Raw genomic sequence first — 12044 nt, forward strand, 5'->3', positions numbered from 1 at the left:
AACCGAGCTATCACTGTGATTGCCAACAGACCGACTTTACAACTTAAAACCTGAATTTGCGTTGGACAAGGCCAACTCTACAAAGGTGAATACTAAACTATCCATGTGCACCTGTCGCCTACGTACTGCTGCCTGGGAGCCGTGGCGGGGGATGACGTATTTCTGTATGGCCTTCTTTTCAACGGCGGCGAGCTCGTCAGCAGCGTCCGGTGTTTTTGCTAACCACCGCCATGAATCAGGCCACGATGAGTTGCCTAAGCCAGCGCCTCACATACGGCCTCGCGAGGAAGAGGAGGACGGGTAGGAGACGATGAGAACCTGCGCCGAGCCACCGAGCGTCTGGTCCACTAGCACGGCCTGATCGAGGAATGGACGGGAGATGGGGTTGCTGAGATGCATGCGCGTGACGGCGGAACAGAATGAAATGGAGAACGAGTGGGTCGCATTATGGTACCCAAGTGCATATAGAGCTGCCTTAGCACAAGCATACAACTGTTAAGTATCGATCCAAACAAAAAATATATATATATACAAGTCATAGAGATGCGTACAACTCTTCAGTAAAAAATGAACACACACAAGGACTGAGCATAGAGTTGTTGTCTTGATGCAATTACCAAGGTCCGATCCAGCACCCAAACTTCAGCAAGCAAGATCCCATCACGCACCTCGCCATCGTCTGCCCTACCGTTCTTCCTCCCAGCACCTTCAACCCAACACGTACGTATTGAGAGGCGGCGGCCATGGCGGCGCTCGGCGGCATGCTTGCTGCTGCCATCCTCAAGGTGGTGGGCGACCAGGTTGGTTCTCTGATCGGGGGTCAGATCGCGCTGCAGATGAATTTGGACAAGGACCTCAAGAAGATGAAGATGGCGCTGGAGTCTGTCGAGGCAGTGCTCAAGGTCGCGGAGAGGCAGTCCATCACCGACGAACTGACGGGTCTTTGGCTGAAGTGGCTCAAGGACTTCTTGTATAAGGTCTCTGACATGATTGATGAGTTCGAAGCAGACACACAAGCCATCACCCAGCCATCTGCGCTCAAGGTACGCATTTATGCAGTAAATTGACACAGTTATTTAATTTGTGAATATGCTACTCTTCTCTTTTTGAGAAACAAGTGCTTTATGTCTGCTGCATCCAAATGCACATCTGGGTGCTGAGCGGTATTCGAAAACAATTTGAAAAGAATTATTTAAACATACTGAGCTATTGAATCTGCTAGTAGATTGTTTGGCTCGCTCTTGGATCTATGATTGTCCACATCCTCACCAACACTTTTTTCGACAAATGACGGATTTTATCCACTCAAAATGAAATATCAAGCGAACAGAAACACAATGAGCACACACTCTGCTTCTTAATAGCTAGGATACACACAGCTAATAAACAAGTCCACATCTTTACAACACTTGGAAATCTGTTATCCAGTCTCGACAATAATAATTTGGGCACCAGATCCTTGGATGAACTAGACATGGTTTTGATAGGCCTCAGCCTTCGGGCCGAGCATCTGAAACATCTCCGTACCATTTTTTTAGCTCAAGTTCTCAGCGCATCATTAAAGGTGGCATTGGTCTTAACCTTGGCAGTTACAGTCGGAGGTTCTTAGAAATAAGAGGATGTGCCTCTTAATGTTTTAACAAAACTTTCTGTTGGCTGAATGCATTTGTAATATCCTATATACTAAACTGCTGGGTGCTGGTGATTTTGTATTTTACTAACAAAGCAACTGTCTTGCAGTTCTCCTTCAAAAAATATTTGGCATTCATGATCCCTTGTCTCACAATTGGCCCCAACATTACAATGGCCAATAGGATGAAGAACATGAGGGACGACCTGAAGGTCATAACAGATCAACACAAGGAATTCAAGTTAACAGACTGCACTAATGCCAAAGAGCCAAAGGTGACTGATATACGGGAAACATCATTAATCCTGGAGATAGAAATCATTGGGAGGACTAAGGAGAGAGATATAATATTGGCTTCTTTGTTTGATAGCATGACAAAAGATATCACAATCCTTCCTATATATGGCATTGGAGGCCTTGGCAAGACAACCTTGGCAAAAATGGTTTACAATAGTTCCCAATTCAGTGAATACTCTCAAGTGTGGGTTTACGTGTTTCAGACATTTGATTTGATCAAAATTGGAAACTCTATAATATCACAATTATCAAAGAAAGATAAAGAGAGTGCGTACACTGGAAAGGAGATGATCCATAATTCCCTTGAAAAGCTCCTCGCCAACAAGAAGATTCTGATTGTTTTAGATGACCTGTGGGAAGATAACATGTCTCATTTGGAAGAACTGAAAGATATGTTAAAAATTGGGAAGAGCAGTAACGTGGTTGTTATAGCAACCACACGAAGTGAAGGCATTGCAAAGGAAATCTCCACCATCCAACCATACAAATTAGCACCATTGACTGATGACAGTGTTGGTCTATAATAAAGCAAAAGAGTGCGTTTGAATCTAGAGGTGATAAGGAACAATTGGAGGAAATAGGGAAAGTCATTGCAATGAAGTGTGCGGGTGTGGCTTTAGCAGCTAAATCACTTGGACACACGCTGAAATCAATGAAGCCTGGTCAATGGGAATCAGTGAGAGATAGTAATATCTGGACTGCATCTTCTTTGGAAGATAACATCTTCTACACAAGTACTTGCATCTCTGAAGTTAAGCTATAGTGTTATGCCTTCGTATCTGAAGCTATGCTTTGCCTATTGTGCAATATTTCCAAAAGGTCAAAAGATACTTATAGATGATCTTATTCATCAATGGGTTTCTCTTGGTTTCTCTACTTGCGAGCTTGGTGAGAAATACATTAGTCAGCTTTTGGGGCTCTCTTTCCTTGAACATTCAAAGCCATCATCAGTGAGTTATGCATACCTTTTATAAATTTTTTGGTTATTTTGTTGGAACTGGCGTAAGGGAACTCAAGTATAATTCAAAAATTGCCCACTAGGATTTGGACTAGCATATCACAGAGCCGTTGCTTACAACGCAGCTTGTCCGAATAACTTAACAATATTTCAGTTATTGATACACACAAATGCAAGCCAACATATCCCTAGATTTGCTAATAAAACACATCCCTAGAATATTTGATTGTTGATTCTACTGCAACATTCTAGTAAAACAAAAGGTCAATGCACAATGCACAGTTGAGGTCTTTAGTTCGCATCCATATGTGGTATATGCAGTTGCATAAACAGTCTCTTACTTATACATGCTATTGGGCTTACCATGACTAACATGATTACTTGGGCGAGAAGTTAACCCCGCTGTTCTTTTTACTGAATAATGTTTTAGAATCCGGCTTTTAGAAAATTAGACCTGAATACTATATACACCAACATATTTCGGTTCACCGTAGCAGATATAGCTATTCAGGACCAAACCACCCATCTGATACGGTTTTGGAAACCATCATGGATAATCATCATCGAAACAAAACTATCTCCATCCACACAGAAAAAGAAGAAGAAAAGAAACAGAAGTGTCTCGGATTATCACAATTATCGAATGGGGCCGAGGCCCCGCCTACCGCCTGCCTATGCAGGGAGGACGGAGACGATGAACTGCAGACCTCCACGCCGTTCTTGTTGCCATGCCAGGTCATTATCCCTAAAGGCGAGGATGAAGAAAAGCGTCGTGGTGTTTCCATTTTCCTACATTTTCTCATTTTTGTGCTCTTTTCTCACGAGTGTTGGTAGTTGTTTCTGAATTTTATCGAATAAATATTTTCCTTCCCCGGTTTCCTTGAAATTCACATATTTTGTAATTTCTTATTTTTGAAGTAAATCATGTCTAACTGGCAGTTGGTAGCAGAAAACAACCATCACAACATTGAAAACCATTTTGCAATGGTTTGGCCGTTTCAGATATGAAATTTGTATGGTTTTATGACTCAAAGTTCAGAACCTAAACATGGGAGCAAAGGCCGGGGATATCCCCTTTTTTTTCTAAACATGGGAAATAGCGTGGGACAAAAAATAAATATATTATTCAATATAGGGGTTATGCATAAAATGGTTTAGACTTAACGAATGAAGTCATAAATTGTTTAAATATAAATAAATCCAAAAGTCTGACACTACTGAATGATTTGGTTGCAGACTTTTGAGCTATATGATGAAGATGTTATATTGTTCACCATGCATGACCTGGTGCATGATTTAGCAAGATCGGTAATGGACAATGAACTTCTTTTTGTTGGCAAAAGCACTAATGCTGCAGAAAGCTGCTACCACTATGCATTGCTCGATGATTGTAGCAAGCCTTTGGGATCGGACTTGTCCAAGATAAGAGCATTGCATTTTATGGATTGTGACAAATATGAACTTCATGATGCTGCATTTTTATCTGCCAAGTCTTTGCGTGTCTTGGACCTAAGTGAGTGCACCATACATAAGCTGGCATACTGTATTGGTGAACTGAAGCAACTGAGATATCTAAGCGCTCCAAGAGTACAAGATACAGAGATTCCAGACAGTATCACCAAACTCTCAAAATTAGTTTATCTGAACCTTCACGGGTCTCCTGCACTCTTAGCACTGCCAGAGTCAATTGGAGAAATTGAGGGTCTAATGTATCTTGATTTGTCAAGTTGTTCCAGAATTAAAAAACTGCCAGAATCATTCAAGAGGCTACAAAAGTTGGTGCATTTGGATTTATCAGATTGCTCGTCTGTTGAGGGAATATCAGTGTTCTTGGAGAGCCTCACAAAACTAGAGTATTTGAACTTGTCATACTGCACAAATATCGGAGACACACCAGAAGTTCTGGGCGGCCTATCCAAACTGCAGTATTTAAACTTATCACACAGCTCATATCTTGAATGTGGTAAAGAAGCAGAATTTTTGGGTGCCCTCAGAAAACTCGAGTATTTGAACTTATCTTCAAGGGAATGTGGACTCAAAAAGCTCCCTGAATCGTTGGGCAGACTCACTCAACTCAAGTACCTAATGTTACCAGGTTGGCGAGATTTGAAAAAACTGCCAAGATGTTTTGGGAGCCTAAAAAGTTTGGTCCATATTGATTTATCATTTTGTTGGATGGTTGATTGTGTACATGAAGCTTTGGTTGGTCTTACCAATCTTCAATATTTGAATTTAGAAGAAACACACCTCAGTTCGCTGCCAGAGGATCTGACCAAGCTTCGGTATTTGAATCTATCTGGACTAAGAAAACACTCATCGAATGATCCAAGAAAAGATCAATTCAATCCTATTCCTCTTGCTGCAGAAACTTGGGACATTCTCATCAACCATATGTGCGGAATTACTCTTTCAGATCTAGAGCATTTGGACTTGTCTGGCAATTATCTTCTGGAAAGAATACCTGAAAGTATTTGTAGCATGACAAAACTGCACACATTGGACCTCTCGGGATGCATACGTTTGGAGAAAATACCTGAAAGTATATGCATAGTTGGTAGCTTGAAGTTTCTTTATTTAAACAATTGTAGAAGTCTTTCAGAAATACCTCAACTCGGTAGCAGTGCAATATCGTTACCACACTTTGTGGTGTGTGCTGGCAATGATGGATCTAGCAGCAATCTTGTCCTGCTAAAACCCACAGATCCTTTTGAGCTGGATATAACTGAACTTGAAAATGTGAAGTCCGCAGGAGAGGCAAATAGTATAAAATTACTGGAAAAGCAAAGCATTTGGCAGTTGAAACAGGAGTGGACTCAAGGTGTTGACAGATTTGTGGATGACAACATTTTGCTGGAAAAACTAGTGCCTCCAAGCACATTGAGGAAGTTGGAAATATGTGGTTATAACAGTGTCATCTTTCCAGGCTGGGTAGTGCGCCAACTACCAAACCTGAAGTCACTGGTTCTCAGAAATATGGCAAATCTGGAAGAATGGGACACTTCATACTCCACCGGTGAGGAAAACGTGTTAAACAGAGTAGACAGACATGGTTGCCCAATGCTAAGGATGAAAGGGCCTCTGCCTAAAGCTAAACAATGGGAGATAAGATGCAGTGATAATGTGTTATCATCATGGGATGAGTGCATTGTGTCACACACCAGTGCTTCCTCCTCTTCTTCTACAATAACTACTTGGTTGTCAGTTAGAGACTGCAAGGGGCCTCATCAATGGAGGTGGCTTCAACACTTCCCTAGACTCCCTTCTTTGGATATTACCAATTGTGGTGATCTAACCAGCTCACCAGAGATCAATCAACATCTATCCTCTTTAGAGACACTGTCCCTAAGAGATTTACACATGGAAGAACTGCCAATATGGTTGGGCGAGCTCCCATCTCTCAAGAATCTAGAAATAAGCGGCAGCGATGGTGTAAAGGAGTTGAACGAGAACACGAGGCAACTCACAAAGCTTGAATCACTAGAACTGAGCTTCTGCAAAAGCATATCAGTGTCACATTGGCTGGGCGAATTAACCTCTCTCAAGGAACTTTGCATGAATTACAAGTTTGGCTTGAGGTCTTTGCCGGCAAGCATACAATAGCTCACCAGCCTCCAGGAAATAACCCTTGAGTGGTGCATTGCATTAGAGCACGTGGTTGCTGAACCAGAGGAGGGAAAGATGAAGCTAACTCACAACCAAGAAATGGTATGTCTCCTGCCCACCTCCCTCAGGATGCTTAAGATCACTGGATGTATTAGTATCAAGTCTTTGCCCGAGGGAATGCAGCAACTCACAAACCTCCAAGAACTTGAGATTGTTACGTGCCCTGGACTAAAGCAATGGTATGAATTAGAGGAGAACAAGATGAAGCTGGCTCATATAGAAGAGAAGGTATATATGTGTCCTCCCACGTTTTCTGTCATCCTAGTCATATCTTGCAATGCTTACTCTTTCTTCTTCTCTTGATGTATTCAGTTTTTAGTCTTGCACTTCGTAGTGGGTCCTTTCATGCATAAATCTCAACATACGCATCTACTTTGCTTTGCAGTTTCCCTTCCGTTTAAAAGAACCTTATTTTGCCAAACATAATGGTAGCAGAAAGACGGGTTGTCTAATTTCTAGAGTACGTCTAGTGATAGGCTGACAGCATACCGCTACCAATGTAAAGATGGACACAATAATTGACTTAGGGCTTATTCGGTTAATCCCTCCCACATGCCTTGTTCGGTTCCATATGATTTCAAGGGGTTTGAAAGGGATTAAGTCCTCAGCAAGTCAAAATCCATCTCCACCCCCTCCAATCCTCTCAAATCACCCTGTGTCAGGTCCATTTAAGCCCACGGCCCATACGAGATGTGCCAATTCGGCCCATCAATGGCCCGTTAAAGATTTGACACCATTGCAGCCCATCGTCAGTTCGAGCCCGTTAACAGCCCGCTATATATTTGGGCTCAATATCGGCCCAATGAGATTTCGGCTTGTTAACGGCCCATTTAATGGATGGGCCAATTTTCAGGATGTACATCTTTCGGCCTTTTAGCGACCCATTTAAATGTTGGGCTAATTTCCGGCCCGGTGTGTCTTTCAGCCTGTTGACGGCCCATAAAACTGATGGGCCATTTGTAGTCGGACCTGAGTTTCGGCCTTTTAGCGGCCCATTTAAGTGTTGGGCCAATTTCTGGCCCGGTGTCACTTTCAGCCTATTGACGGCTCATAAATCAATTGGGCCATTTGTAGTCGGACCTGAGTTTTGGCCTTTAGTGACCCATTTAAGTGTTGGGCCAATTCCCGGTCCTGTGTGCCTTTCGGCCTGTTAACGGACCATAAATGAGTTGGGCCATTTACCTTAGTTTTGGCCTTTTAACGGCCCATGCCCGTCATGGTCCAATACCAGCCCGGTTTATCTTTCGGCCTGCTAAAGGCCCACAACACAGTTAGGCCATTTACAATACGACCTGACTTTCGGTCTCTTAGCGGCCCATGCTCTTCATGGTCCAGTACAAGCCCGCTGTCTCTTTTGGCCTGCTAAAGGCCTGCAGTATAGTTGGGCCATATGTAGCCCAAACTTAGTAATGGCCTGTGAAATAAATTGGGGCCACCTATTGCCCGCTTCGATGTCGGCCTGTTAACGACCCGGGAGGTAAGAGGGCCGACCATTAACTTTCGGCCTAGTAATGGCCCATTAACTTAATGGGCCCACTAAAGTTCGTACATGTCTTTAGGCAAAATTAGATAATTTGAGCCCATTACGACGAGCAATTATGCACGGGATCAAAACCGATCAAGCAAAGGTACGGCATACAGGGAATAATGTTGCACATCCAACATATATTACAGGAAATTACATCCACTGGGCAATCAAAAATTGATGCCAGTGCAAATAAATGAGCAGGACCCAACCATCTACAATGTCACAATCTGCAACCTCAGCACAGATGACGCCTATAAGCATGTGGGCAAGTTCTTGCTGCTTTGCTACACTGTCTCTGAAAGCATTGATCAGTTGTTGTGTCGCACGACTCTGCACCTCTGATTCATCCACCATTTCCATCATTGCTTCAGCCATTAATTGATTCACAAACATACATTTATTCCGTTGCATTCGAGACAGAGGATACTGAACAGATTCAGATGGCGATTTTGGCAGGCTTGTATTATTGATAGTGGAGAGTGCCTCGACCATTGCGTCATAACATAAATTAGGACGGGAACCAAACAGATTAATCATGAGTTATTGCCATATTACCTGGCCTAGATTTACTGGAAAGAAACAATGGGGTTGCCTTGCTGTTTTCAGAGTTTGTCTTCTTATCTTCAGCAGCCTGCACAAAATTAACACACTAGCATTGCTATCATTGGCCAAGTCATATAATAGGAAAGCAACATTGACACAACGAACGTTTGGGAAACTAGCCTACACCAAATTAACACAATATGGCACAGCTATCATCGGCCAGGTAAGGTAGTACGAAAGCAACATTGACATAATGAATGAATGGGCAACCAGAGAAGCACTATAATTCAGTAATGTGCGTGATATGAGATAGTACATTCATGCAGCTCCGTATGCAAAACTACCAGACAGTTTTCCTTAAGAAAATCAACATTGGCGCCTTTAACATTTTGCTACAACTAATTTTAGATCAGATAAAGGTTAGATTCACTCCGATTAACAAAATACATGTTGATGTAAAAATATAGTGATATACAATAGGTACTTACATCAGCATTGGAGCACAGAGAATTCCCGCAACATATTTTCCTTGAATACGATCCCAATGTAGGAAGTCTTCTATCGTTTAACCTTATTTTCTAAAAGAGAGATGGGTAAGAAACATGTAGAAAATATGATCAGAATGCTATAAAATTTCATGATGCGAGGATACGCACACGCTTCTTAGAATGGAGTTGACATTCTTTTGCTGGACTGGAGCAGACTAGTTCTTTGGCCACTGGAATCTGCTTATTATCAGTGGGAGTTGGGTTTCTCTGTGCTGGAGCGGTATCTATGCAAAATGGAGTTGGTTTATTATCTCCTGGCGTTTGAATCTTTTGCAAAGACCTGGTTTGTAACCCTTTAGATTCTCACATAGCCGTCTTCCCCTTGCATGCCTTATATAGAAGAATGGTGATTCAGTTATAAAACATGCTACAGTAGAGATGGAATAGGTACTGAAGAATAGAAAGTCATGACATATTGACATGTATTCCCTCCATCCGGAAATAAATGGATGGGTCTAGGCGTATTTCAGTTCTAGATACATCCAGTTTTATCCATTTCTTCGACATTTAATTCGGACGGAGGGAGTATGATGTAAGAGCTAGGGATACAACAGGACAACACAGTAAAAAAACCTGTAAAATCCACTGCAGAACCAAAGTATTCAAACCAACTGATGTGAGATAGTACACTCATGCAGCTCAGGATGCAAAACTACCAGGCAGTTTCCTTACAAAAATCAACATTGTGGCCTTTAATCATACATTTTGCTACAACTAAATTTAGATCAAATAAAGGTTGGATTCACGCCGATTAACAAAATACATGCTGATATAAAAATATAGTGATATACAAGAGGTACTTACATCTACATTGGAGCACAGAGAATTCCTGCAAGAATCTTTCCTCATAAACGATACCATTGCAGAAATTCTTCTATCTGTTAAGATTATTTTCTAAAAGAGAGATGGGTAAGAAACATGTAGAAAATATGTTCAGCATGCTATAAAATTTCATGATGCAAGGATACGCACACGTTTCTTAGAATTGAGTTGACATATTTTTGCTGGACTGGAGCGGACTAGTTCTTTGGCCACTGAAATCTGCTTATTATCAGTAGGAGTTGGGTTTCTCTGTGCTGGAGCAGTATCTATAAAAACTAGAGTTGGTTTATTATCTCCTGGCGTTTGGATCTTTTGCAAAGGCCTTGTTTGTAACCCTTCAGATTCTAACATAGTCGTCTTCCCCTTGCATGCCTTGTATAGAAGAATGGTGCTTTAATTATAAAACATGCGACAGCAGAGAGATGGAATAGGTACTGAAGAATAGAAAGGCATGACATATTGACATGTATTGCCTCCATCCGGAAAAAAATGGATGGGTCTAGGCATATTTCAGTTCTAGATACATCCTTTTTTATCCATTTCGGCAACATGTAATCCGGACGGAGGGAGTATGGTGTAAGAGCTAGGGATACGACAGGACAACACAGCAAAAAAAACAATAGTTGAATGTAAAACTATATGCTAGCGGAATACATACAGAAATAACTAAGGCAACATACACGTGTATGATTGGGAAAATAAGATGGCATTGCAACAGAGCACTAGAACATCACTTCAATGTAAAAAAACATGGTATGGCAGACAGATGAAGTACATACTAATGAATAACAATGCATAAGATATTCAGAAGCATGATGTCCAAATTAAGCAGATGGCATTGCGATAGAGTAGAATGACAGTACTTGAATTTGAAAACATGTTATCATGAATGGAATAGGTACTGAAAAACAGGAAGGCATGACATATTTACATGCATGATCAGCATGCTAAGCACATGGCATTGCAACAGAGTAGATACACTCCAGGACATTATATGCATGTTGTACCCATATCACAGGTCAAGTTAGAGCAAGGACCTTGTGGGGGTGAAGAGGATTCATCATCTTTCTGTAAGTCTTCTGAAGAACTGCCTTTACATGTTCCATCATATTGGGTATCATTGACATCAAGTTTATTGGCCTTTACATTGCTCCGTGAGGTTCTTGTGGATATATCAGCGTGTGCAATTATATCTGACATGCATGGAAGACAACTAGTAGTTAGATTTATGTAATGAGTGCCTGTAGGAGACGACATAAATAGTAGGACTGGGGTTAACTAGCAGCAACAGGTCTCATAAACTAAAGGAAGAACATAGATGAAAGCTACAAAATATGTATCGTTTGTACTCGAGATTAACTAGATGGCACACAAAAGTATTAAAGAACAACATAGGTAATACTAGAAGTGGTATAATACTATAATCACCAGCCTGTGGGATAGCATTGGCTGATGGATGATAACTATGGAACAACGTTACCTAAAGAACAAGTATCTTAGCTGAACTATGGTACAGCGTGAACTCCTGAACAAGACCCGTAAGAGATCAACATGAATATACAGTGAAATGTGATGATATATTTTCCATGCTTAGATGAATAACAACGCCATAAATATTGCACACAAGTAAGATGAGGGTACAATATATCTGGCTGCCATCCATAGGAGTGAGCATCATGTGCTGACTTGTCGATGGCCCTGCAGTTGTTGTGGTTGTCCATGTCGGGCACGCGCATTCGAAGCAGGGAACTGTTGAGTGGGGACTATAGCTCCCTTCTGGTGTATGCTTCCCTTGTTGGAGCAGCTGCGGTGAGTCGGAAGACGGTGTGTCTGAAGATGCAGATAACGCATAATGTTAAGAACGACATATCTCTTTGATCTGAAGAAATACACTAAGAGATCAACATCAAGGTATGAGAGTGGTCACACGTCTGTTGACTGAAGACTAAATTGGGGTCACACGATTTTATTTTATTTTGGTACTGTCCGATCTACGCCGGATGCCTTGATGGCCGTCTTGTGCCTCCCGGCTGACACTGTTTGGAATCTTCCCCG

The 12044-nt window shown here is 41.7% G+C and overlaps 1 pseudogene; it reads left to right on the forward strand.

Annotated features, from left to right (window-relative positions):
* The first annotated feature begins 591 nt into the window (after nucleotides 1-591).
* On the forward strand, nucleotides 592-6876 carry LOC123101193 (putative disease resistance protein RGA1; annotated as a pseudogene).
* The last annotated feature ends 5168 nt before the right edge of the window (nucleotides 6877-12044 follow it).

Source organism: Triticum aestivum, chromosome 1B (assembly GCF_018294505.1).
Source record: "Triticum aestivum cultivar Chinese Spring chromosome 1B, IWGSC CS RefSeq v2.1, whole genome shotgun sequence".
Taxonomy (NCBI): domain Eukaryota; kingdom Viridiplantae; phylum Streptophyta; class Magnoliopsida; order Poales; family Poaceae; genus Triticum; species Triticum aestivum.